General features: G+C 44.4%; 1 protein-coding gene across 3 annotated transcripts in view; it reads right to left on the bottom strand.

Annotated features, from left to right (window-relative positions):
* Positions 1–6,280, bottom strand: part of ZC3H18 (zinc finger CCCH-type containing 18) — a 53,501-nt gene extending 47,221 nt beyond the window's left edge. For all 3 annotated transcript variants that reach the window (XM_035117956.2, XM_035117957.2, XM_060276037.1), the window contains exon 1: positions 6,103–6,280. The gene's annotated coding sequence lies outside the window, so the exon portion shown is untranslated. The remainder of the gene's footprint in view (positions 1–6,102) is intronic.
* Between the last annotated feature and the right edge of the window lie 17,595 nt (positions 6,281–23,875).

Here is a 23,875-nt window from a genome sequence, read left to right as displayed (position 1 = left end):
TGTTTTTTTTGGATGTTGAGACATTCATAAGTGCGCGGCCATTACCCCCATTCGTAAGTCGAAAAATTCGGTTGTTGAGTCGTTCGTGAGTTGAGGTACCACTGTTTGTGTAATATATATGTAATATTTAGGCTTTGTAATGATAGTCACTTAAAAATATTATGTACATCTTTGAAATAGCCCATTTTTTCTTGTGCTGAGTACATTCAAAAAGCAAGTTAATTGTAGATAAAATATAACTGATAGAATTCTACAGAATTCTTAGTGTGTGAAAACAGTCAAGAGCCAATGATCCCCTGGAATGCACCTTCAGATGGTACAGATGCATGCACCATCCTGGCAACCAGGCATCTTCACTTGGTCACAAGTGGCTGATAAAAGGTAAAAGTAAAGGGACCCCTGACCATTAGGTCCAGTCATGACCAACTCTGGGGTTGTGGTGCTCATCTCACGTTATTGGCCGAGGGAGCCGGTGTACAGCTTCCAGGTCATGTGGCCAGCATGACAAAGCCACTTCTGGCGAACCAGAGCAGCGTACGGAAATGCCATTTACCTTCCCGCTGTAGCGTTACCTATTTATCTACTTGCACTTTGATGTGCTTTTGAACTGCTAGGTTGGCAGGAGCTGGGACCGAGCAACGGGAGCTCGCCCCATCGAGGGGATTCGAACCACCGACCTTCTGATCGGCAAGCCCTGGTTTAACCCACAGCGCCACCCGCCAGGTGCAAAATGTACCTGGCGCCTGGCTAATTTTGAATACTGGATGAAAGGGAATTGCATAAGAAACAAGAATGAACAGGGCAGCAAGCTGTGAACAACCATGTCAGTCTGTTGGAAGATCTTGAGTTGGTTTACATACAGGGCTTCACTGATGGAACAGTGTTTCTCAACCAGTGTGCCTCCAGATGTTTTGGGACTACAACTCCCATCATTCCTGACCACTGGTCTTGCTAGCTAGGGATGATGGGAGTTGTAGTCCCAAAACATCTGGAGGCACACTGGTTGAGAAACACTGGATTAGCAGATGGACATATTTGAGTTTAGGAAGACATTCTTCCTCCTTCAGTCAAATGGCTCCCAATCAAGGAGAGTGTGTGTATTTGTGTCCTCCCTTGTCATGTGGCTCGGCTAACTTTAATCTGAAGTGTAATTCTGTCCCATTAAAAAGAAACCCCATACCATGTCAACTGCAGCCAATCCTTACTAACACAGGATAAAAGACAACTATTACCAAGCCCGGAGAATGGAGGACAATGGATGAAAATCTTGTGCCATAGAAGCCAAATGAAACTAAATAAATGGCTGAGCTAAAAACCAGTATTTTCAGACATATGTTATTATGCTCATGACCAAAGATTTTGAAAGGTCTAACAAGATAAATGTTTCTCTCTGTTGTGAATAACATGGGATTTTAAAGCGAACAAGATTTAGCCTTTGTCTCTGTGTTACTATTCCCAAAGGAATTTTGCCTGAAGATGGTAATTTGCTTCTCTAGTTAGGTCTCAGATGAAATAGCATTTTTCTGCCATTTAATTTAATCTGTTTGTGGGAATAACATTTAGGGAAAGGAAATCTTCCTTTCACTCCAGAAAAAGCTAACCATGAAGTGTTTGTTTTAAAGGTTAAACATGGAATAGACGGAATGCTAAGTGATCAATGAATAAGACCCCAAAAACATTTAAAATATGTATTTGCCACATTCAATTGTTTCATAATAATCATCAATTCTTTTTTAGAAACTGGCCTTCAGCATGTTCCCAGGTGCTTCCTAGGTGCCTTGATTTTTTACCCAGTGCTGGCCAAGAATAAAGGAAATCCCGTTATAATATTGATTACATAATGAGTATTACCAAAGCTCTTTCTGAGAAAATCAATTCATGATCTGTTACTTTTACAAGGAATTCCAGAAGAACCTCCATCTAATTTAAGTATGGTGTAGGGATTAGTAGCTAACTAGGGCCATGGAGATGTAGGTTTAAATCATCATTCAGCCATGAAGCTCACTGGGAGACCTTAGGCTAGCCTATCTCAGATTAATGTATCTCAATTTAACCTACCTCACAGGGTTGTGGGGAGAATAGCACGGGGAGGGGAGAACTAGGAATACTGCCTTGAGGTTCAAAGGATAGGACAAAAGTAGAATAAAAAAAGGAAAATACTTGGCCACTGTTAAGAATGTAGTTTGATCATTGTGAAGCCGACCCAATGCTACCTATCCATGGTACTGACTATGAAATGGTTTAGAGAGGAAGGGTGAGCAACATCTAGTCTCATGCCAGATGGAGCTTTGGTGATCAGGGACTGAAATAATACTGGGTTTGCAGTTCACAGAGTATTTTGTTTGACAAATGTCACACCCACTCTATTCCTGCCCAGTTACAGGGACAAAATACAATTGGCGCTTATGCATTGCAAGTAATTTGTTTAGCAGAACTAAAACCCATGCTTTTAGTGTATTTTAGGTTGCAATCATATTCCAATTTACCTAGGAGCAAACCCTGTTGAACTCAATGGGACTTACTTTTGTACAGACCTGTAGAGGACTGTGCTGTTAGTGTGATTAATTTTTTTTCTGGCTTTGACTTTCTTTCTGCTGCTGCGTTTGATTATTTTTATTTATGGTCATTTTATATAAACTGTTTTCTGATGTTTAAAGCTTAAAACCAGCAAATAAATACTTTAAAGAACAACCAACAACAACAACCCACATTTAGCAGTACTGTTCTTAACAGCCCGGTAATGAATGGGCATCTATTACAAAGTCTGTTGCTCTAGCCCAGGCATCTCCAAACTTCGGCCCTCCAGATGTTTTGGACTACAATCCCCATCTTTCCCGACCACTGGTCCTGTTAGCTAGGGATCATGGGAGTTGTAGGCCAAAACATCTGGAAGGCCGCAGTTTGGGGATGTCTGCTCTAGCCATAGGTGCTTGAAAACAATAAGACTTACCAGCTCCTTATACACAGATCCACATAATACAATGGGATCTTATACCACAATGCCAGGAGAAAATGAAGCTAAGATGGGAAGTGTCATTAAGAGCCTAGAAGGAGCATGCTACCTTTTGAAAACACATTTCCTCAAAATGCAGAGGGCTGTTGAGTGGTTAAACATGATTTATATTGGCTTTACTTAGATCTCACTAATCTACAATGCTTAACAACTTGTCAGGAGTTTTTAAAAGATCCTCCTCCACTGGCAACCACAAGTGAAGTGATATAATGCAATGGCCCAGAAAGAGAGCAAAGTTTTGAATTTTGCCTCTGCTATGCACTTGCAAGGCCACTGTAGGCAAGCCATTCTCTCTCAGAATCAGCCTCTTTCCTTATCTGCAGTATGTTGATAATACTAATTTACCCTCTAAACCTCTTATAAGGATGACAAGATTGGCTATTTGAAGACTGAAAGCACTCTGAAAATGCTAAGCATCAACAACAAATCCTAGTTATTCTTCCCAAGGTACCAAAGAACTCCCTATTAACAGAGCCTATCTTTGAGATATCCAGGAGCTACCAGGCCACTTAGGAATACATGCAGAGTCTTCACCAGCTAAGAAGGGACTAAGAAGGTCTTTCCTACACCCTATCCCTTCTTCAGAACTTACACTTCCTTCTGCTCCCTAACACAAATCACATTTTGAGCTTTAGCATCTTAAATTAAGACCCCATTGTATTATCTTTCCTCACTTCAAGCAATCCTTCAAGCCTTTCAATATTTCCATCCATACAAAGCAACACCCAATTTCTTAATTTAATTAAATAATAACAACAATAATTTTATTATTTATACCCCACCCATCTGGCTGGGTTTCCCCAGCCACTCTGAGTGGCTTACATTATATATATAACATAGTAAAACATCAAACATTAAAAACTTCCTGATACAGGGCTTCCTTCAGATGTCGTCTAAAAGTTATGTAGTTCTTTATCTCCTTGACATCTGAAGGGGGGCCCCCCCGTTCCACAAGGAAGGGCGCCACTACCATTATGCAGTCAGGGGATGTGTGTTCTCCCTTCATATGAGAAACCAATGATAACTTCATGTTCATTCATGCAAAACTTAACTTGATAAGGCATCCTTTGCATGATCCTCAAATCTTTACTTCAGTTAAACCTCCCCTTTGAATTTTTACTTGCAACTTCAGAGCACCTCCTGTCCCTGTGCTGTCCACAGATACAGTAAGTTAATACTTCCATCTCACCCTCTTTTGCCACTCTTTTCAGTAACCAAATCCATGTTGAAACAAAAAATTTAAAAAATCCTTCCAGTAGCACCTTAGAGACCAACTAAGTTTGTCATTGGTATGAGCTTTCGTGTGCATTTACACTTCTTCAGATATCTGAAGATATTCTTCAGGTATCTGAAGAAGTGTGCATGCACACAAAAGCTCATACCAAAGACAAACTTAGTTGGTCTCTAAGGTGCTACTGGAAGGAATTTTTCTTATTATTTTTTGTTTTGACCATGTCAGACCAACACGACTACCTACCTGTAACAAATCCATGTTCTTAAGCCTCCCAGCAGAATCAGTGTCAACCTACTCAGTCATTTCCCATCTCAGCTGTTGCCTTACATACCCTAACTGCAGCATTGTCCCCTGTCAAATTCATCCAGAAAAGAACCTGCAGCCCAGACATCCCCAAACTTCGGCCCTCCGGATGTTTTGGACTACAATTCCCATCTTCCCCGACCACTGGTCCTGTTAGCTAGGGATCATGGGAATTGTAGGCCAAAACATCTGGACAGCCACAGTTTGGGGATGCCTGCTGTAGCCAGCTAATGAGGAACCCACATTGGCACTTGTCATCACAATTTGCTTTCCATTCACTGGGGATTAAGTCTGTCCCAATACACCCTTCAAAGCAGGAGCAGCCATCAACCTTTCACTATACCCTCCTCAATTTACCACCACCATCATGAAACCCAGAGGCCATAACAGAAGGCATGCAGAAGATCCAATGTATTATCTCATGTCAAGGAGAGATTTCTCTGCTTGAAACTGCAAATGACAGGACTGAGACTGGGGTTGGTGGAGCAGTCAACCAACTCAATATAAGGCAACTCTTATAGGGAAGGGATAATAAACATACAGTAGTGCCCTCCCAATTGCTGGTGAACTACAAGTCTCATTATCCCTGCTATTTGGCTATGTTGCCAGGTGCTAAAAGAAAATGGAACCAAAAAATATTTGGAAGACACCACATTGGCTACCCATGTTTTAGATTTTCACCATCACTCTGTGGTAAAGCACATATCGAAGCTCTCAATTTCATTTCTGGTTAGAAAAGACAGCAGGTAGGTTGCACAGGCTTATCAGAAGTATCAACAGCTCAGTTGCAGACCACCTACTTTGCTTGCAAAAGGTCACAGGTTAAATCCGCAGCATCTCCATCAAAAGGATCACTAGTAAGGCCTCCGTGTACCTGGGAACATGGAGAACTGCTGAGATGACAACAGCCGTGTGTCTGGGTCAATGATCCAACACATCTTAAGGAAGCTTAACATTAACAAGGGTAGCCAACATGATGCTCTCAACTCCCATCAGGCCCAGCCAACATGATCAATGATCAGGGATAATAGGAGTGGGAGTCCCAACATCATCTGGATGTAGCAATCCCATCTTTTACCGGCAGTACGAACCACCTCATGCAGCAAGGGAGCAGCTTCAAACTTCAGAGAGATGCTTCCAGGCAGAACAGGGCTGGGCTAGGTTGCCTGATGCTCAGACCGCTTCAACTGTTAACACGGAACGTCCCTCTTACCCATCTGCTCGAAGCCACCTTCATCCCCACAGAGCAACGCCGACACCCGCTTTTCCCGCCTCCTTGTGGGATCCCCTGGAGGTCACCCCTTGACACCCCGCCACCCTGAACCAGCCCTCCTCGGATGGGGGGGGGAGTCATAGCCTCCCCCTCCCAATGACGTCATCCCCGTTCAGAGCTGAGGAAGAGGCCTACCACCCCGCCCTCCGAGGACCCAGAGCGCGAGCAGTGGAGGAGGTGAGGGAGGCGCCCCCCCCCAATTCCAGGGCGCCTCAGCCCAGCTCCCTTACGGCCCTCCGCCCACTTCCGGGCCTGGAAGCCGGGCCCGTCTCTCCTCACCTGGCCGGACGGGAAGGGGACGAGGAGGGAGGGAAAGCGGCTCCCAGAAGCGGCAGGGCGCGAGACAGGGCCTCTACTGGCGGCGTCGGAGCAAGGCGGCCATGGCGTGACGTCATTCAAGCGCGCCGGCGGCGGCGGCGACGAGACGGCTAAAGAGAGTGTGAAGGGTTTGTGGAAGCGCATGCGCAGAGGCACCCCGGGCAGCGCGAGATTAAGGAAAAAGAAGAAAGGGGTGTGGCGGCGCATGGTTAAGCTCCGGAGAAGTAGTCGGAGGGCGGGGACCGCCCCTAGAAGGGTTGGCAGCCAATCAGACGACCTAACCTAGAGATGGGGCGGGAGACAGAGCTTGCGCTTGCGCACTGAGTCCTTTGAGCACTTTCACTGTCCCCAACTTGTTTCATAGTCACTGTACGTAATATAAAGCAAGAATGCTTCTGAGCACGTGCAGAGTGGCGAGAGCGCCAGCGTTGCAACTCGTGTTTTCCCCGCCCCAGCACAGATCCCTTGTGTCAGGCATCCGTCTACCTAAGAACGACACAAGGCTCAGAAAGTCAAGACCTGAAGCTTCCATCCAATGCTGCACCAACTGATTTCCTAAGAAGCTAAGCGCAGCAGATGGTTAGGGTTGCTGATTCCAAACCCCACCCTTTGGCAGGCCAATGGTTGCCATCATTGCTGGCAGAAATTCAAGAGGTGAAGTTTTCTCCCAATGCTGTATATGTAGAGTGTGGTGAAAGCTACACCAGCTGATTTTGACAGTGCACTTTGAGGAAGCTCTACATCAGGCATCCCCAAACCTTGGCCCTCCAGATGTTTTGGACTACAATTCCCATCTTCCCCGACCACTGGTCCTGTTAGCTAGGGACCATGGGAGTTGTAGGCCAAAACATCTGGAGGGCTGCAGTTTGGGGATGCCTGCTCTACATCAACCATTTTGCTCATCAGCCTGACAAAGACCAACATCCTGTGTCAGGAGGTCTCCAGCACTTCACGCCTCAGTATTGGTGATCACTTGATTGAGGTGGTAGATAATTTTGCCTTCCTGGATTCCACCATAACCAGCAACCTCTTCATTGATGCTGAGCAAGGCAGCTACGGTGATGGCTTGCCTCTCCAAAAGTGTATGGGAGAATGTGGTGCTAACGTTGAATATCAAGATGAAGGTCTACCAGGCTTGCTTGTTGAGCTTGCTGCTTTATGGAAGTGAATCATGAGCAACTTACAACCACCAGGAGCATCGCCTCAACACCTTCCACAGGCACTTCGTCAGGAAGATTTTGGCCATCACATGGCAGGACAGAGTCTCAAACAAAGATGTGCTCTCCCAAACCCACATTCCCTGCATGTTTGCACTCCTGTCTGAGTGATGTCTATGCTGACTTGGCCACAGAAAAATGATTTTCTAGCAAAAATAGGGTAGCAGATAGGGTGTTGATTCCCTGTCTGTCTGTTCCCACACAAAATTCAAGAAACGACGAATAGAAAAGTAGAAAATATAAACAGGGAAGGAGAGAATGAACTTAGAAAACCCAGGTTCAGATCCTCACTCAGCCATGAAGCTTGCTGGGTGACCTTTGGCCAGTCGCTGTCTCTCAGCCTGTTGTTGTGAGGAGAACCATGTATGTCACCTTGATGAAAGGTGGGTTGTAAATGTAATAGGTTAATAAGTAACAATAGTGATCAGATGTGGGGAACCTTTTGCCCTCAGATATCCCATCACACCCAGCAAGCGTAGCCAATGGCCAAGGATGATGGGAATTGCAGTTCAGCAACATCTGGAGGACCAAAGGCATCCCACAGTTGATATAGATATATGAACAAGCTATTATAAACTGACTCAAAACCTTAAGATGGAGATAATCAAAAGCAGGTTGAAACTAAGGAGGAAAAGTTGTAACTGGGAAATGCTATTGCCGAATGCAACAGAAGAGGGAGCTCACACCCAACAATGATGCACAGTTGAACACTTGCAGCCTTTTGTCTCTAAGCAAAAGGACAAATGTATACAAATCTGACATCATAAATGGCCAAACATTCAAAAGCCAGCAGGGGAACATTTCCGCCTCCCAGAACTTTCTGTAATGACTTTAAGGGATACTGGAACAAACTTGAAACTGCTAGAGGTTCACTTCACTTGTGGATTGAACCACTACCATGGATTTACCCCTGCAATACTTGTTTTAATTGGTGTACCAATACCAGGATGTTTGTGTTATCAACACAACTGAGTTAAGTTTTACTTTTTTAATAGTCACTGTTAAAAATGTTAATAAGGGGTAAATTCCTGTCTAAGTGTGTGTGTGAGAGAGAGTTTTAGATCTGTTGTTGGAAACTGACTGATAAGAAAAGACTAGGCTAGGGTCTCTCTCTGAGCTGTGCTGGATATATGTTTCCTCCTAAACCGTACCCCTGCCTTGCCCCTCCAGTTTCCTTCCTATTTCACATTTCTGCTTTATGGACTTGCCCTTCCTCCACCTCTTTTTATGGGCATATTGCACATACTGTATGTTGATTTAGTCATGGTCAGAGTCATTTAGCTAATTTCCCCAAACTGAAGTGATTGATACTGACAGTTTAGTGGAGCTAATTGCTGAGCTAATTGCTGAGCTATTCCTCACTGCAGAAATAAGTAAATCTGTATATTTTGATTGTGTGTTTAATAAGTATTATCTCTGTATTCATATTGGTAAATACTCACATAAGTAGGAAACAATATGGCAGACTACGGCAGCATGACAGGTCGCTGGTGAATAGCTGTCAAGTTATCCCCTTTTTTAGGGGAAATTCTCTTATGCTGAATAGGCTTCCTTGTGAGAAAAGGGAAAACTTGACAGCTATGCAGTGGTGGTGGGCCTACCTTGGTGGGTCAGCCCCATAGGAGTGACACCAAAGGGGCTTTTTTTCTTTGGGTTTTTAACTTCAGGAGTCATGATGAGGGTGAGGGCACTACCCAAAGAACTTGTTTATGTCCCCCAGTCTAGACAAATGTTTATTGCTTGGTGGAAGAGTGTGGAAGGAAAGTTATTGGCCACAGTGTGGTGTGACAGCCCACAACAAGGGTAAGAGCCAAGGTGTGGGTGTTTGCAACACCCCAATTGGGATCCTTAGTTGTGTGGATCCAGGTGTATTGTGTGGAGCATGGTGATATATTCCACACTACTAGTCAATGTTTTGTGTTGTTGTTATTCTCTCATCTGTTTAGTTTACACTGTTAAAGTAGGTGAGACTGCTTGTATCATGTCATACAACTGCTTTCTTTGTTTTTCCTTATGATATTATATCCAATTGTTTCCAATATGTTTCTTGAAGTGTCATACTTCTTGTTTATTCGATAACATTGCAAGCCACTTTGGGCACAATTTTGTGGCATACAAGTAAACATGACCCTGGACAACAGACCCTGGACACCTTCCACTAGACATTCAATGACTTTCACCCCACTATCAACATAACAATGAACCAATCTATGCAAGAAATACATTTTTTTGGACACTACTATAAAAATACAGGATGGGCGTATAGACACCACCTTATACCGTAAACCAACTGACTGACAAACATATCTACATGCTTCTAGCTACCATCCCAAACATACCAAACAATCCATTGTATATATCCAGGCGCTATGTTACAGCTGCATCTGTTCCAACTCTACAGACAGAGACTCTCACCTAAGAGATCTACAGCAAACTTTTTTAGAACTAAAATATCCGCCCAATGAAGTTAAACAACAGATCAACAGAGCCAGACTGATACCCAGAGAGAACTTTGACAGACCCCAAAAAAGAAAATAACAGAACACCACTAGTAATCACATACAGCTCCCAAGTTAAAACAGTACAACATATCATCAGAGATCTACAACCTCTCCTAGACAATGACAGTTCTCTTTCTCAAGCTCTGTGAGGAAGACCTTTCATTGCCTGCAGACAGCCACCCAATCTTAAACAACTCCTCACCCACAATAATACAACCACCAGACTTAACATGGACACTGGTACCAGAGCCTGCAATAAACCCAGATGCCAACTTTGCTGCCACATACACCCGGACAACATCATTACTGGCCCCAACAACATCCAACATACCATCTCAGGACTATTTAATTGCTCATCTTCTAACATTGTGTATGCCATCAAATGCCAACAGTGCCCTTCAACTCTCTATATTGGACAAACAGGCCAAACCCTACGCCAAATGATAAATGGACATAAATCTGACATCAGGAATCACAAAACAGAGAAACCAGTAGGAGAACACTTCAATCTCCCAGGGCATTCAATACAAGATCTCAAAGTAGCTGTCTTATTACAAAAGAATTTCAGAAATAGACTGGAAAGAGAAGTTGCTGAACTGCAACTTATTACCAAACTTAAAACCACGGAGAGACCTGGTCTGAATAGAGACATTGGATTCTTACCTCATTATACATGATAAAGCTATTTTTAGCCATCTCACCCCTTGCTTTTTCCTGTAAGACCAATTGCAGTTGTTAACAGTTGTCAACAGGTTTACCACACCAACCAGCCAATCACCCATTCCCACCACCCTTCTGAGTAATACCCCTCCCCACCCTCTCACTATACATAAGGGTCTGGTGACTTCTGTTTCAGTGTATCTGAAGAAGTGTGCATGCACACGAAAGCTCATACCAATGACAAACTTAGTTGATCTCTAAGGTGCTACTGGAAGGAATTTTTTAAATTTTGTTTCGACTACGTCAGACGGTCCCAAAAATATACATCTTGGGTGTCAAAAGAGGTGCGTCTTCAGCACTCACCCAAAGCTGTATAAAGAAAGTGCCAGACACACCTCTGTGGGGAGGGAGTTCTGCAATTTAGGAGCTGCCATAGAGAATGGCTCCTTCTCAAGCCGCCACCTTCCGATCTTCTGAGGGAGGAGGAACTATCAAGAAGACCCCTCTGCCAATATTAGCACCCAAGAGGGTCTGGAAGGTTGTTGTGATCTAGTCATTCTCCCAAATCAGCTGAGACCACAAAATTATTATTTGTTGTTGTTGTTTAGTCATTTAGTCATGTCCGACTCTTCGTAACTCCATGGACCAGAACACGCCAGGCACTCCTGTCTTCCACTGCCTCCCACAGTTTGGTCAGACTCATGTTGGTAGCTTCGAGAACATTGTCCAGCCATCTCATCCTCTGTAGTCCCCTTCTCCTTGTGCCCTCCATCTTTTCCAACATCAGGGTCTTTTCCAGGGAGTCTTCTCTTCTCATGAGGTAACATTTAATTATTATTTAATTTAATTAATTATTAGGTAACATTTAATCCAGATTTATTAAACCAGAATAATACATTCTGGGTTATTGAGGCCACGCTTGAATGCAGGTTTTTTCCACATGAGGAGAGCTTACTGTACATCTTGAGAGAGGCAGAATCTTCAAACTGAATGAACCCACCATAAATCAAAGGCAGCCTGCTGATAATTACCTACAGGCCCCTCTTCCTGACTCATGAAGAAAAGCTGAAATGAGCATTTTGAATAAAGTATTATACATTAGAAGTCAAGCCCAAATGTGTCTGGGGTTGGGATGGCAGTGCCATTTCAGCGGTTTGATGAGCATGAAATGAGCTACAAGAGCAGGGAGGCAAGATTATGAATTTGTTTGTGAAATATGTAGACAAACAGAGCCAAATCCATCACTGAAGTCAATCAAGGCACTTCTTATTCTTAAAACAAACCAACCCTGAGACGAATGTTGATTTTACACCAGCTTCAGAAAACTGCATACTGCAAAGTCTTGAGTATCTCCCTGAGATTTAACAAGGTATGCTTGAACTCAACCTTATGCTGCTGAGTTTTCCCACAGACAACAAGAGAAATACTTTAAACTGGTTTTGAAGTTGTATTTTTATATTACTATAACCTGCCCTTGGACCTTATGGTCGAAGGGCTTTTTGAAAAAAGAAGTCTTCCTAGTAGTGGTAATAATAGCAGTAGTAATAGACTACCTGAAAATGCCAGGGATTGAACCTGGGACGTTCTGGATACAAAGCAGATGCTCTGCCGTTGAACTATGGCCCTTCTACCACAGGGGAGGACTGGTGTCTTCAAGCCCTGCTTGTGTAGCTCCTCATAGGTACCTACATGTTACCAGTGACTTTGCCTATTAAACCTTTGCTTCCAACAAAGGAGAGCCATCTGGAAACATTGCTGAGGCCTAAGCAAAACCAGATCTAGCACCCCTCCTATTCCAAGGAGAGAAACTAACTGAACTGGCAGTTCCGTCTTATTTCAGCACCGGTGACAAGACAGCACCCTACACCACACCTGACATCAGGCTAGCTTTGAGGGCACAGTGGCCAGGCCACGTGACAGACCCACCTCTGTCCCCCAACACTTTGGGAAGATCTTCACCATACAGTGGTACTTTGGGTTAAGAACTTAATTCGTTCTGGAGGTCCATTCTTAACCTGAAACTGTTCTTAACCTGAGACACCACTTTAGCTAATGGGGCCTCCCGCTGCCGCCGCATCGCCACACCGCAATTTCTGTTCTCATGCTGAGGTAAAGTTCTTAACCTGAAGTACTATTTCTGGGTTAGCGGAATCTGTAACCTGAAGCGTCTGTAACCTGAAGTGTCTGTAACCTGAGGTACCACTGTACATTTAAATCACATGGCTTCCTTCAAAGAATACTGGGGACTATAGTTTGAGGAGGAATTAAAGAACCTTTTAATGAGGGTGAAAGAGTAGAGTGCAAAATATGGTCTGAAGCTCAACATCAAGAAAACCAAGATCATGGCCACTGGTCCCATCATCTCCTGGCAAGTAGAAGGAGAAGAAATGGAGGCAGTGAGAGATTTTACTTTCTTGCGTTCCATGATCACTGCAGATGGTGACAGCAGTCACAAAATTACAAGACGCCTGCTTCTTGGGAGAAAAACAATGACACCAGTCCTGGACAGTGTAATGGAATTTAAAGTTCCCCCAGTGAGGGGGGGGGAAACAGAACATCTGCCTGATCCAAGGAGTCACCAAAGAAGAACCAGAATTGAGTAATGTCCTCCCAGTGAGAGAGGGAGGGCAGGATCCATACTGGGGTCAGAATACAAAGGGACTAAAAACTGAGAAAAGGGCTGGAGAAGGGAATTTTTGCAGGATGGTTTTGTACTACAGTATTTGAAGAATTGGGGAGATACCAGGGGATGAGTGAGGAAGAATGGTGGGTAGGCTGGGACAGGGTGGGAGTGGGGTGAGGGGTTGTAATGGGTGTAACTTTTTTGACTGATTTGATGGTCTGAAACTGGAATGACTTATGGAACTCGCTGGTGAATCTGGGAGACCCGGAGTTCAGAGGAAGGGGGGTTAAATTTGATATAATGTGTTCAAATGTTTATATGATACAAAAATTAATATTTAAATTCATGGAAAGTTCTTGGTAAAAATTTCTAGGCTAAGGGGAGAAACAGAAGATAAAGGAAGGGAAAATAATTTTTGATTTCGATAAATTGATTAATTATTGGTGGATAATAGATGATATTTTTAGAATAGGATGTTTGAGTGTTAATGATAAAATGTGTTAGATTAATTTAAGAGAAAAGATGAAAACTGCTTAATTGGATTATATAATGGACCCAGTGAGGGGGAATCGAGGAAGTCAACAATGTTAAGTAAATAAAATTTTTCTTTCTTTCATATTTTGTTCTGAGTTTTTGTTTGTTTTTGTGATTTTGTATTTGAAAAACGAATAAAAATTATTTGAAAAAAGAGAAGAAAAGCAATGACAAACCTAAACAGCATCTTAAAAAGCAGAGACATCACCTTGCCAACAAAGGTCCGTATAGTTAAAGCTATGGTTTTCCCAGTAGTGATGTATGGAAGTGAGAGCTGGACCATAAAGAAGGCTGATCACCGAACAATTGATGCTTTTGAATTATGGTGCTGGAGGAGACTCTTGAGAGTCCCATGGACTGTGAGAAGATCAAACCTATCCATTCTTAAGGAAATCAGCCCTGAGTGCTCACTGGAAGGATAGATCCTGAAGCTGAGGCTCCAATACTTTGGCCACCTCATGAGAAGAGAAGACTCCCTGGAAAAGACCCTGATGCTGGGAAAGATGGAGGGCACAAGGAGAAGGGGACGACAGAGGACGAGATGATTGGACAGTGTTCTCGAAGCTACAAACATGAGTTTGACCAAACTGCAGGAGGCCGTGGAAGACAGGAATGCCTGGCGTGCTCTGGTTCATGGGGTCACGAAGAGTCGGACATGACTAAACGACTAAACAACAACAACAACAACAACAACATAGTTTGCTAAGGATGTAGGGAATTTTAGCTCAGTGAGGAGGAAACCACAGCTCCCAGGATTCTTTGCGGGAAGTCATGTGCTTTAAATGTGCACTGGATGTGCTTAAAATTATAGTGTGGATCCATTCTTTGCTGCTGATCCCTGTTCCCCACTATCATCCAACAGCTGAGGTAGCTGCCTCAGGGCCCCTTGAGACTGGTGGGGTGTGTGTGTGTGTGTGTGTGTGTGTGTGTGTGTGTATTCTGAAACATGCCATTGATGCAATAATCATTTACTTATACTGGACTGTCCACACATCATTATTGCCCCCTGAGGGAGCACTCTTGCACTATAGCACAACAGAAGCAGGACAAAAACAAAAACAAAAACTGTGGAACCTTTGTGGTTTTAAAAGTGACAGTATTTCAGTGGGAAGCTATGGGACACGCACTGGTTGGAAATGAAACGTATGTCCATGCAAATGTGTTTTCAGCCAAAACCGTATTGGAAATAGAATGGCATCTAGCCATCCCAACACAACCATCAACTCAAATAAACATAAATGCACAATAGAAAGGACCCTGCCTAGTGGTAGGACTGGTGCCCAGTGCAAAACCATACTAAGGCATCTCTGAAACCTTTGGCTGAGCAGATGAAATGGCTGTGGCTTAATGGTTTGAGGACTGGGCTGCTTGCTGGGAAAACTGCAGAGACAGAGGTGGGGGGTGCTTGGTGATGAGTGATCCACCATGGAAGCAGACAAAATGTCTTATCTCTCTCCCCCCCCCACTCTCCACCCTCTCATAATAGGTCTGCAAGTGAGTCACCCTCGCTGCCACCTCAGCTCTGCTCTGATTTTATGTTAATCCACAGAAATCTTCCCTTCCAATCTCCCAAGGCAGAATTGCCTCAGTACCTCTCTGCTCAAACTGTTACCCAGAACAACAGTCAAGTCTTCCCTGCTCCTTTGGCTGCTACAGGAATACAAAATCAACTTCTTGGTCTTTGGTCTTCTGACAGGTTGAAACCCCCTTTGCTTTGTGGGTCTGAACAACAAAGTGTGGATGACTAGAAGGGATCAGCTAGATTTAAGAAAAAATCAATTAAAACTATACTTTCCAGGTTTTGTCTTTCTTACTTCAGGCCTTGTATATAGCAGGGAGACATTCACCTAAATATATAGAAGAAAAACTCCTTCAGCTAATTGGACACATACTACTTCAGCAAACATCATGTACCTCCACCTGGTTGCTAAGCAACACCTTCATCCACCCCCCTCTTGACTAGTTGGGTTCACAAACAGAATTTACCCCTAAGTTGTACACAGAATGCTGTTGTACTTCCAAAAGGTGCATAGGTCATTCAATATGTGCGAGCACAACACCCTGTGTTGTTTGTTCACCTCTATCACCATCCTATACACAGGGGTTCCCCAACCTGGTGGCCCCCACCACATAGCTGGACTACAATTCCCATCATCCCTGACCACTGCTCTTTTGGGAGCAGCTGATGAGAGTTGTAATCTGAAGCATCTGAGGGCACTAGGTTGAATGCCATACTATACCACTAGTAGACTCAGTCTCTGAATGTAGATTCTTATGTAGCCAAAACCAGGTGCCAGAGCATAGGAGCCAACTCCTAGAGGCCGTGGGAGCTTTGCCCCCCCCCCAAAAAAATATTTGAGCGGGCTGGCCCCCCACAAAGTTGGAGGGCATTACTACTTAAATGGTGTGTGCACACTGCATCATGTAATTGATTATGCAGGGTGAGGCTTTCCTGGGCCCCCACAATATTTTATTCAGATTGGCACCCCTGTGGCAGAGAGAGGTATCAGCACTCAATAGGCAGCCTTAGGGAAACTACAAGATCTGCAGGAGTACAGGCGGGTAGGGGGGCTCTTTTCTTCTCTTTGAAGCAGACTTGATCTGGAACTCCTTGAATAACCCAGGAGCGGATAGAAAGAAGGGGAAAGAGAGTGTGTGTCTCTGTCTGTCTGTCTGTCTGTCTGTCTGTCTGTCTGTCTGTCTGTCTGTGTGTAATTGATACAATTTGCTTTCAAATATTAAGCAGGATGATTGGCAAAGCCATAAAATGACACATTTCTCACTGAATTGTTTTCAGAGCCCGAGTAGCTATTTTTGCAAAGCCTAGGCAATTTGCCCAAGGTCACTGAAAGAATTTGTGGATGGACAAGGAACTGAACTCAAGCCCATTCTGAACTGAACGCATCCATTCTGAAGTAACTGTGTAGGCCAGACCCTACAGAGAGGTCAAAACACTGAATCCACCCCATATTGTCCACAGAAGACATAACTGACGCTCTCTCTGTGTCCTAGAGAAGGTCACATACCGGTATCAGGACTCCCCAGTGGTTACAGAATTCTGCCCTCATAGATGGCTCAAGAGCAGGCGCCACTGAGCTGATGCCCTCAGCTTGGATGACAGCTCCTGATAGCATAGTCTGAGGGGAGAGATGGCCTTGGAGAATCTCTGCCAGTCAGAGTAGACAATACTGGGTTAGTTTTTACCAAAGGTCTGACTCAGAACCAGCTTCATATGCTCGACTTGGGGATGAAGATAATTCTATAAAGCAGAGGTGGGGAACCTCAGGCTCTGAGGCTGAATGTGGCCCTCAAGGCTTCACTATCTGGCCCTCAGGACTCTCAGCAGAACCCCTCCCCTCCCCAGGTCACGCCTCCTGTCTGGACTTGGGTGCTTTTCCACTTGGTGACAGCTGTCAAAATATCCCTCACTTGGCCAACAGAGCAAGCAAGAAAAAACGACAGATGAGCAGTGGAGTGGCACTTTTTTTCCTTCGCTCTTCCTACACTCCCTGATTGTGTGTTAAACAATGCTGATTGCAATTTATCCCAGGGAAGCAACAAAGAGAGGTTCTCTCCTCTCATACCACAGCCCTGCCAGAGTGGAGTTACATCAGCTGACGAGGGGTCCCCTTATATCTGCCAGCAAAAACTGCATGAGCCACACAGAAAAGGGAGGGAGGGAGAGAGGCAGGCAGATGCTGTAGAAGAGGCAGGAGATACGGAGGAAGGCACTCCGGCAAAGCAGGACGGAGAGGAGAGGAGAGGAGAGGAGGGACGCTGCATGCCTTTAACTCTCCTTCCTATGTTGCCTCCAGTCTCGTCCAGGATCTAAGAATGATGCAAAAAAAGAAGGTAAGTTTTGCAGGAAAAGTTAGTTCCCGGTTTCGTTTTGCTTTTTTAAAAATCAAGGCAATAGGTTTTGGAAAGAGGGAGATCTCCTGGATGGTTACTTGTCTGCTTTGGAGAAAGTCTTTACCAGACCATTTAAGGAATTGCCTTATACCAAGCCAGGCAACTGGTTCATCTAACTCTGCATTGTTTTCACGGACTGGTAGCAGCTTCTCAGGGTTTCAAGCAGAGAGCATTTCCCAGCCCTACCTGGAGGTCGAAGCTGGGTCCTTCTGCATGCAATGCAGGTGCTCTACTGCTGAGCTACACAGCCCTTCTCCCCCCTGAATGAGATGATCCAATAGATTTCAATGTGTAAAGGCATCTGCAGGGACAGGCTCAATTGTGGGTATAGTTTGCCTATCCCAGAGAAAGAAGGCATCTGCAGGGACAGGCTCAATTGTGGGTATAGTTTGCCTATCCCAGAGAAAGAAGCAGAAAAGATCTGGGGATTCTTGAAGGATATGGAGGAGGAGGAACAGCAAACAGGTTTTAGGTGACAGGACACAGAGCTAACAAATCCACCAGCAGCCCTTTTGCAGTAAATGTCTGGGTAAAGCTCAGTCGGCAAGGTAACCTGTCATGCTTTGCATCTTTAAGATGCCTTGGAAAACCATGGAGTTAATGTCCTATTAGAATTCTCCCCTTTGACACTTTGCCTGTGAGAGACACCTTGAATGTATCCTTCCTGCATACTTTGCAAGGGTCACATTGAATGCAACCAGATCTGTGGCACACACACTGCATTCTCACCCAGGCTTCTTGCTTAAACCTTCCTTCCTTCCTTCCTTCCTTCCTTCCTTCCTTCCTTCCTTCCTTCCTTCCTTCCTTCCTTCCTTCCTTCCTTCCTTCCTTATATTTTTTTCGGGCACGTCTGAGTGGTTTATTTTCCAACCCTTGAGTGTATGTTATGTTTAACAGCAAATATTACTTACCGAATAATGAATCTACAAAGGTTAAATAATAGCTTTCACAGTAATGTTTCTTTTTTGGCAATGTGCTAGCTGTGCTGACCTGTCTTGATGAGGCTGCCCCCCCCCCCCAAAAGAGAGAGAAAAGGAACAGAGAAGAATCCATCAACAGCAAGAAGGATGCCATTTGGGCAAATTAGGCCAATATAGGGTTAATGAAACTAAATGTTTGGCATCTTTTGACCCCATTCTTGTTTCTTCACCACTTCCATGTCCATCTATCCTTCTGATGGCCACTCTGGACTCCTTGGGGAGGAAAGGCAGGATATAAATTTAACAATAAATAAATAAATTGCTGGAAGACAAGGCAATGGTTTGATTTCAGCGAGGATTCGTGTGCCTGTGTCTCCTGTTCTCGGCCATGGCATGTTATCTCCAAAACTCACATTGTGGGCACTTGGAGAGAATAATACAGGTTGCCGTAGGAATCTGTGAAGTGGCCGGTGACCTGGGTGACCAGAGGAAGGGCAAAGATGACACAAAATTAGATCAAATGGGAAAGCCCAGAGGGCCAGGGTGTGCCTGTTGGAATGGGCTGGCATCTACTGACTTCAGCCATGTTTTGCGCCCTTTGCGCTCAACAGCAGCAGAAAAAGGTTTAGTTAAGATCAGGGGGAAGCAGCCGCTCTGTTCAAATCCCTCCTCAGTACACACTGAGTGTAGCATCCTTCCAGATAAGGCAGCATATCAGGGAAGGAGAGGCAGTAAGCGGAGAGAGAGAGAGAGAGAGAGAGTGCAAGAGAGGAGGCAGGAGCAAGAGAGAGGAAGAGCAAAGGAATGCATCAATATCTAATAAACCTTACGGCAGTAAATCAATCAATCAATGCCTTGTCGTGGCGAAGGGGCTTGAATAACTCAGAGAAGCTATGAGCTATGCCATGCAGGGCCACCCAAGATGGACAGGTCATAGTGGAGAGTTTTGACTAAACGTGATCCACCTGGAGAAGGAACTGGCAAGCCACTCCAGTATCCCTGCCAAGAAAACTCCATGGACAAAGACAACAGGCATATAAAAGTTATGACGCTGGAAGATGAGCCCCTCAGGTCGGAAGGCGTCCAACATGCTACTGAGGAAGAGCGGAGGACAAGTACAAGTAGATTCAGAGCTGATGAAGCGGCTGGGCCAAAGCCGAAAGGACGCTCAGTCGCGGATATGCCTGGAAGCGAAAGGAAAGTCCGATGCTGTAAAGAAAAATATTGCATAGGAACCTGGAATGTAAGAACCATGAGTGGAGGTAAGCTGGATGTGGTCAAAAATGAGATGACAAGAATAAATATCGACATCCTGGGCATCAGTGAACTAAAATGGAAGGGAATGGGCGAATTCAGTTCGGGTGACTATCATATCTACTACTGTGGGCAAGAATCCCGTAGTAGAAATGGAGTGGCCCTCATAGTCAACAAAAGAGTGGCAAAAGCTGTAATGGGATGCAATCTCAAAAATGACAGAATGATCTCGATACGAATCCAAGGCAGACCTTTTAACATCACAGTAATCCAAGTTTATGCACCAACTACCGGTGCTGAAGAAAGTGAAATTGACCAATTCTATGAAGACCTACAACAACTTCTAGAAATGACACCAAAGAAGGATGTTCTTCTCATTACAGGGGATTGGAATGCTAAAGTAGGGAATCAAGAGATAAAAGGAACAACTGGCAAGTTTGGCCTTGGAGTTCAAAATGAAGCAGGGCAAAGGCTAATAGAGTTCTGTCAAGAGAACAAGCTGGTCATCACAAACACTCTCTTCCAACAACACAAGAGACGACTCTACACATGGATATCACCAAATGGGCAGCATCGAAATCAGATTGATTATATTCTCTGCAGCCAAAGATGGAGAAGCTCTATACAGTCAGCAAAAACAAGACCTGGAGCTGACTGTAACTCAGATCATCAGCTTCTTATAGCAAAATTCCAGCTTAAACTGAAGAAAGTAGGAAAAACCACTGGGCCAGTAAGATACAATCTGGATCAAATCCCTTATGAATACACAGTGGAAGTGAGGAACAGGTTTAAGGATTTAGATTTGGTGGACAGAGTGCCTGAAGAACTATGGATGGAGGCTCGTAACATTATACAGGAGGCAGCAACGAAAACCATCCCAAGGAAAAGGAAATGCAAGAAAGCAAAATGGCTATCCAACGAGGCCTTACAAATAGCGGAGGAGAGGAGGCAAGCAAAATGCAAGGGAGATAGGGAAAGATACAGGAAACTGAATGCAGATTTCCAAAAAACAGCAAGGAGAGACAAGAGGGTCTTCTTAAATGAGCAATGCAAAGAAATAGAGGAAAACAATAGAATGGGGAAAACCAGAGATCTGTTCAAGAAAATTGGAGATATGAAAGGAACATTTCGTACAAAGATTACCATAATCAAGGACAAAAGTGGTAAGGACCTAACAGAAGCAGAAGACATCAAGAAGAGGTGGCAAGAATACACAGAGGAATTATACCAGAAAGATATGGAGGTCTCGTACACCCCAGGTAGTGTGGTTGCTGACCTTGAGCCAGACATCTTGGAGAGTGAAGTCAAATGGGCCTTAGAAAGCACTGCTAATAACAAGGCCAGTGGAAGTGATGATATTCCAGCTGAACTATTTAAAATTTTAAAAGATGATGCTGTTAAAGTGCTACACCCAATATGCCAGCAAGTTTGGAAAACTCAGCAATGGCCAGAGGATTGGAGAAGATCAGTCTACATCCCAATTCCAAAGAAGGGCAGTGCCAAAGAATGCTCCAACTACCGCACAATTGCGCTCATTTCACACGCTAGCAAGGTTATGCTTAAAATTCTACAAGGCAGGCTTAGGCAGTATGTGGATCGAGAACTCCCAGAAGTGCAAGCTGGATTTCGAAAGGGCAGAGGAACCAGAGACCAAATAGCAAACATGCGCTGGATTATGGAGAAAGCTAGAGAGTTCCAGAAAAACGTCTACTTCTGCTTCATTGACTATGCAAAAGCCTTTGACTGTGTCGACCACAGCAAACTATGGCAAGTTCTTAAAGAAATGGGAGTGCCTGATCACCTCATCTGTCTCCTGAGAAATCTCTATGTGGGACAAGAAGCTACAGTTAGAACTGGATACGGAACAACTGATTGGTTCAAAATTGGGAAAGGAGTACGACAAGGTTGTATATTGTCTCCCTGCTTATTTAACTTATATGCAGAATTCATCATGCGAAAGGCTGGACTAGATGAATCCCAAGACGGAATTAAGATTGCCGGAAGAAATATCAACAACCTCAGATATGCAGATGACACAACCTTGATGGCAGAAAGTGAGGAGGAATTAAAGAACCTTTTAATGAGGGTGAAAGAGGAGAGCGCAAAATATGGTCTGAAGCTCAACATCAAAAAAACCAAGATCATGGCCACTGGTCCCATCACCTCCTGGCAAATAGAAGGGGAAGAAATGGAGGCAGTGAGAGATTTTACTTTCTTGGGCTCCTTGATCACTGCAGATGGTGACAGCAGTCACGAAATTAAAAGACGTCTGCTTCTTGGGAGAAAAGCAATGACAAACCTAGACAGCATCTTAAAAAGCAGAGACATCACCTTGCCGACAAAGGTCCGTATAGTTAAAGCTATGGTTTTCCCAGTAGTGATGTATGGAAGTGAGAGCTGGACCATAAAGAAGGCTGATCGCCGAAGAATTGATGCTTTTGAATTGTGGTGCTGGAGGAGACTCTTGAGAGTCCCATGGACTGCAAGAAGATCAAACCTATCCATTCTTAAGGAAATCAGCCCTGAGTGCTCCCTGGAAGGACAGATCGTGAAGCTGAGGCTCCAATACTTTGGCCACCTCATGAGAAGAGAAGAATCCTTGGAAAAGACCTTGATGCTGGGAAAGATGGAGGGCACAAGGAGAAGGGGACGACAGAGGACAAGATGGTTGGACAGTGTTCTCGAAGCTACGAACATGAGTTTGACCAAACTGCGGGAGGCAGTGCAAGACAGGAGTGCCTGGCGTGCTATGGTCCATGGGGTCACGAAGAGTCGGACACGACTAAACGACTAAACAACAACAACGGCAGTAAACCGACAGAAGGTTTCTAAATTGGTCAATTTCCTGGGTTTTTTTAACGGATTAATCAATTCATTATTCAATTAAATGCAAACACATCATTGCACTGCAATGTTCCAGCTCAGGAGCACCAAGCATGGGCTTTCCCTTCTCTGGTGGTGGTAGTGGGCATCTCCAGGAGAGCAATCCGTATGCAGAAGCCTGTTTCCCTGTTCTGATGGCTCTTGCTAAAATCAAGCTGATTGACTAGGTCAGCCAAGAGCTCCTCCACTGCTCACTATATGTCTGGCAATTTTTTTTGGCACATTCTTGCCTCTCCACCACTTCCATGCTCACCTATGCCTCTCACGGCTGTCCTGGGTACCTTTGTGTTTTGCCTGGTGGGAAGGCAAGAATAGGCATTTCATTATAAAAAGGCAAACACTGAGGTTGTTATGGGTATCCTCTAGAAGTAAAAAGCTCATCTTGAGGTTTCCTTTTCATTGAAGCTGGTGGAAAAAGAAGAAGGCCCTGATAAAGTGTGAATGGCAAGGGGTCCTTTAAGAGCCCTGTATCGCAGAGTCAGCATTTGAGTCATGGCCCCTCTGATTCAGTGGGGGACCACATTTTTTACCTGAAGGTAAAGGTCTATTTATGGACTGATCAGATTTCTATCTTCTCTTTCCAGGCTAGCAAACAACAAAATAGCAAAACAATACAATTTTTAAAGCATTAAAAGCTACAACTAATCCAGAATGCGGGAGCTAGACTGGTGACTGGGAGCGGCTGCTGAGACTACATAACACCGGTCTTGAAAGACCTACATTGGCTCCCAGTACATTTCCGAGCACAATTAAAATTGTTGGTGCTGACCTTGAAAGCCCTAAACGGCCTCTGCCCAGTATACTTGAAGGAGTGTCGCCACCCCCATCGTTCTGCCTGGACACTGAGGTCCAGTGCCAAGGGCCTTCTGGCGGTTCCCTCACCGTGAGAAGCAAAGTTACAGGGAACCAGGCAGAGGGCCTTCTCGGTAGTGGCACCCGCCCTGTAGAACGCCCTCTCATCAGATGTCAAGGAAATAAACAACTATCTGACGTTTAGAAGACATCTGAAGGCAGCCCTGTTTAGGGAAGTTTTTAATGACTGATGTTTTAATGTATTTTTAATCTCTTGTTGGAAGCTGCCGAGAGTGGCCGGGGAAACCCAGCCGGATGGGCGGGGTATAAGTAATAAATTATTATTATATTATTATAGTGAAGAACATCTATTTAAAAAAACAACAACAGTCACATACCACCACAGCTAATAATTTCAAGGTTATTTGGAACAGTATC

The sequence above is a fragment of the Zootoca vivipara genome, chromosome 6 (assembly GCF_963506605.1).
Source record: "Zootoca vivipara chromosome 6, rZooViv1.1, whole genome shotgun sequence".
Taxonomy (NCBI): Eukaryota; Metazoa; Chordata; class Lepidosauria; order Squamata; family Lacertidae; genus Zootoca; species Zootoca vivipara.
The sequence above is the reverse complement of the archived record's forward strand: the minus strand, read 5'-3'. Positions and strand labels throughout refer to the sequence as shown.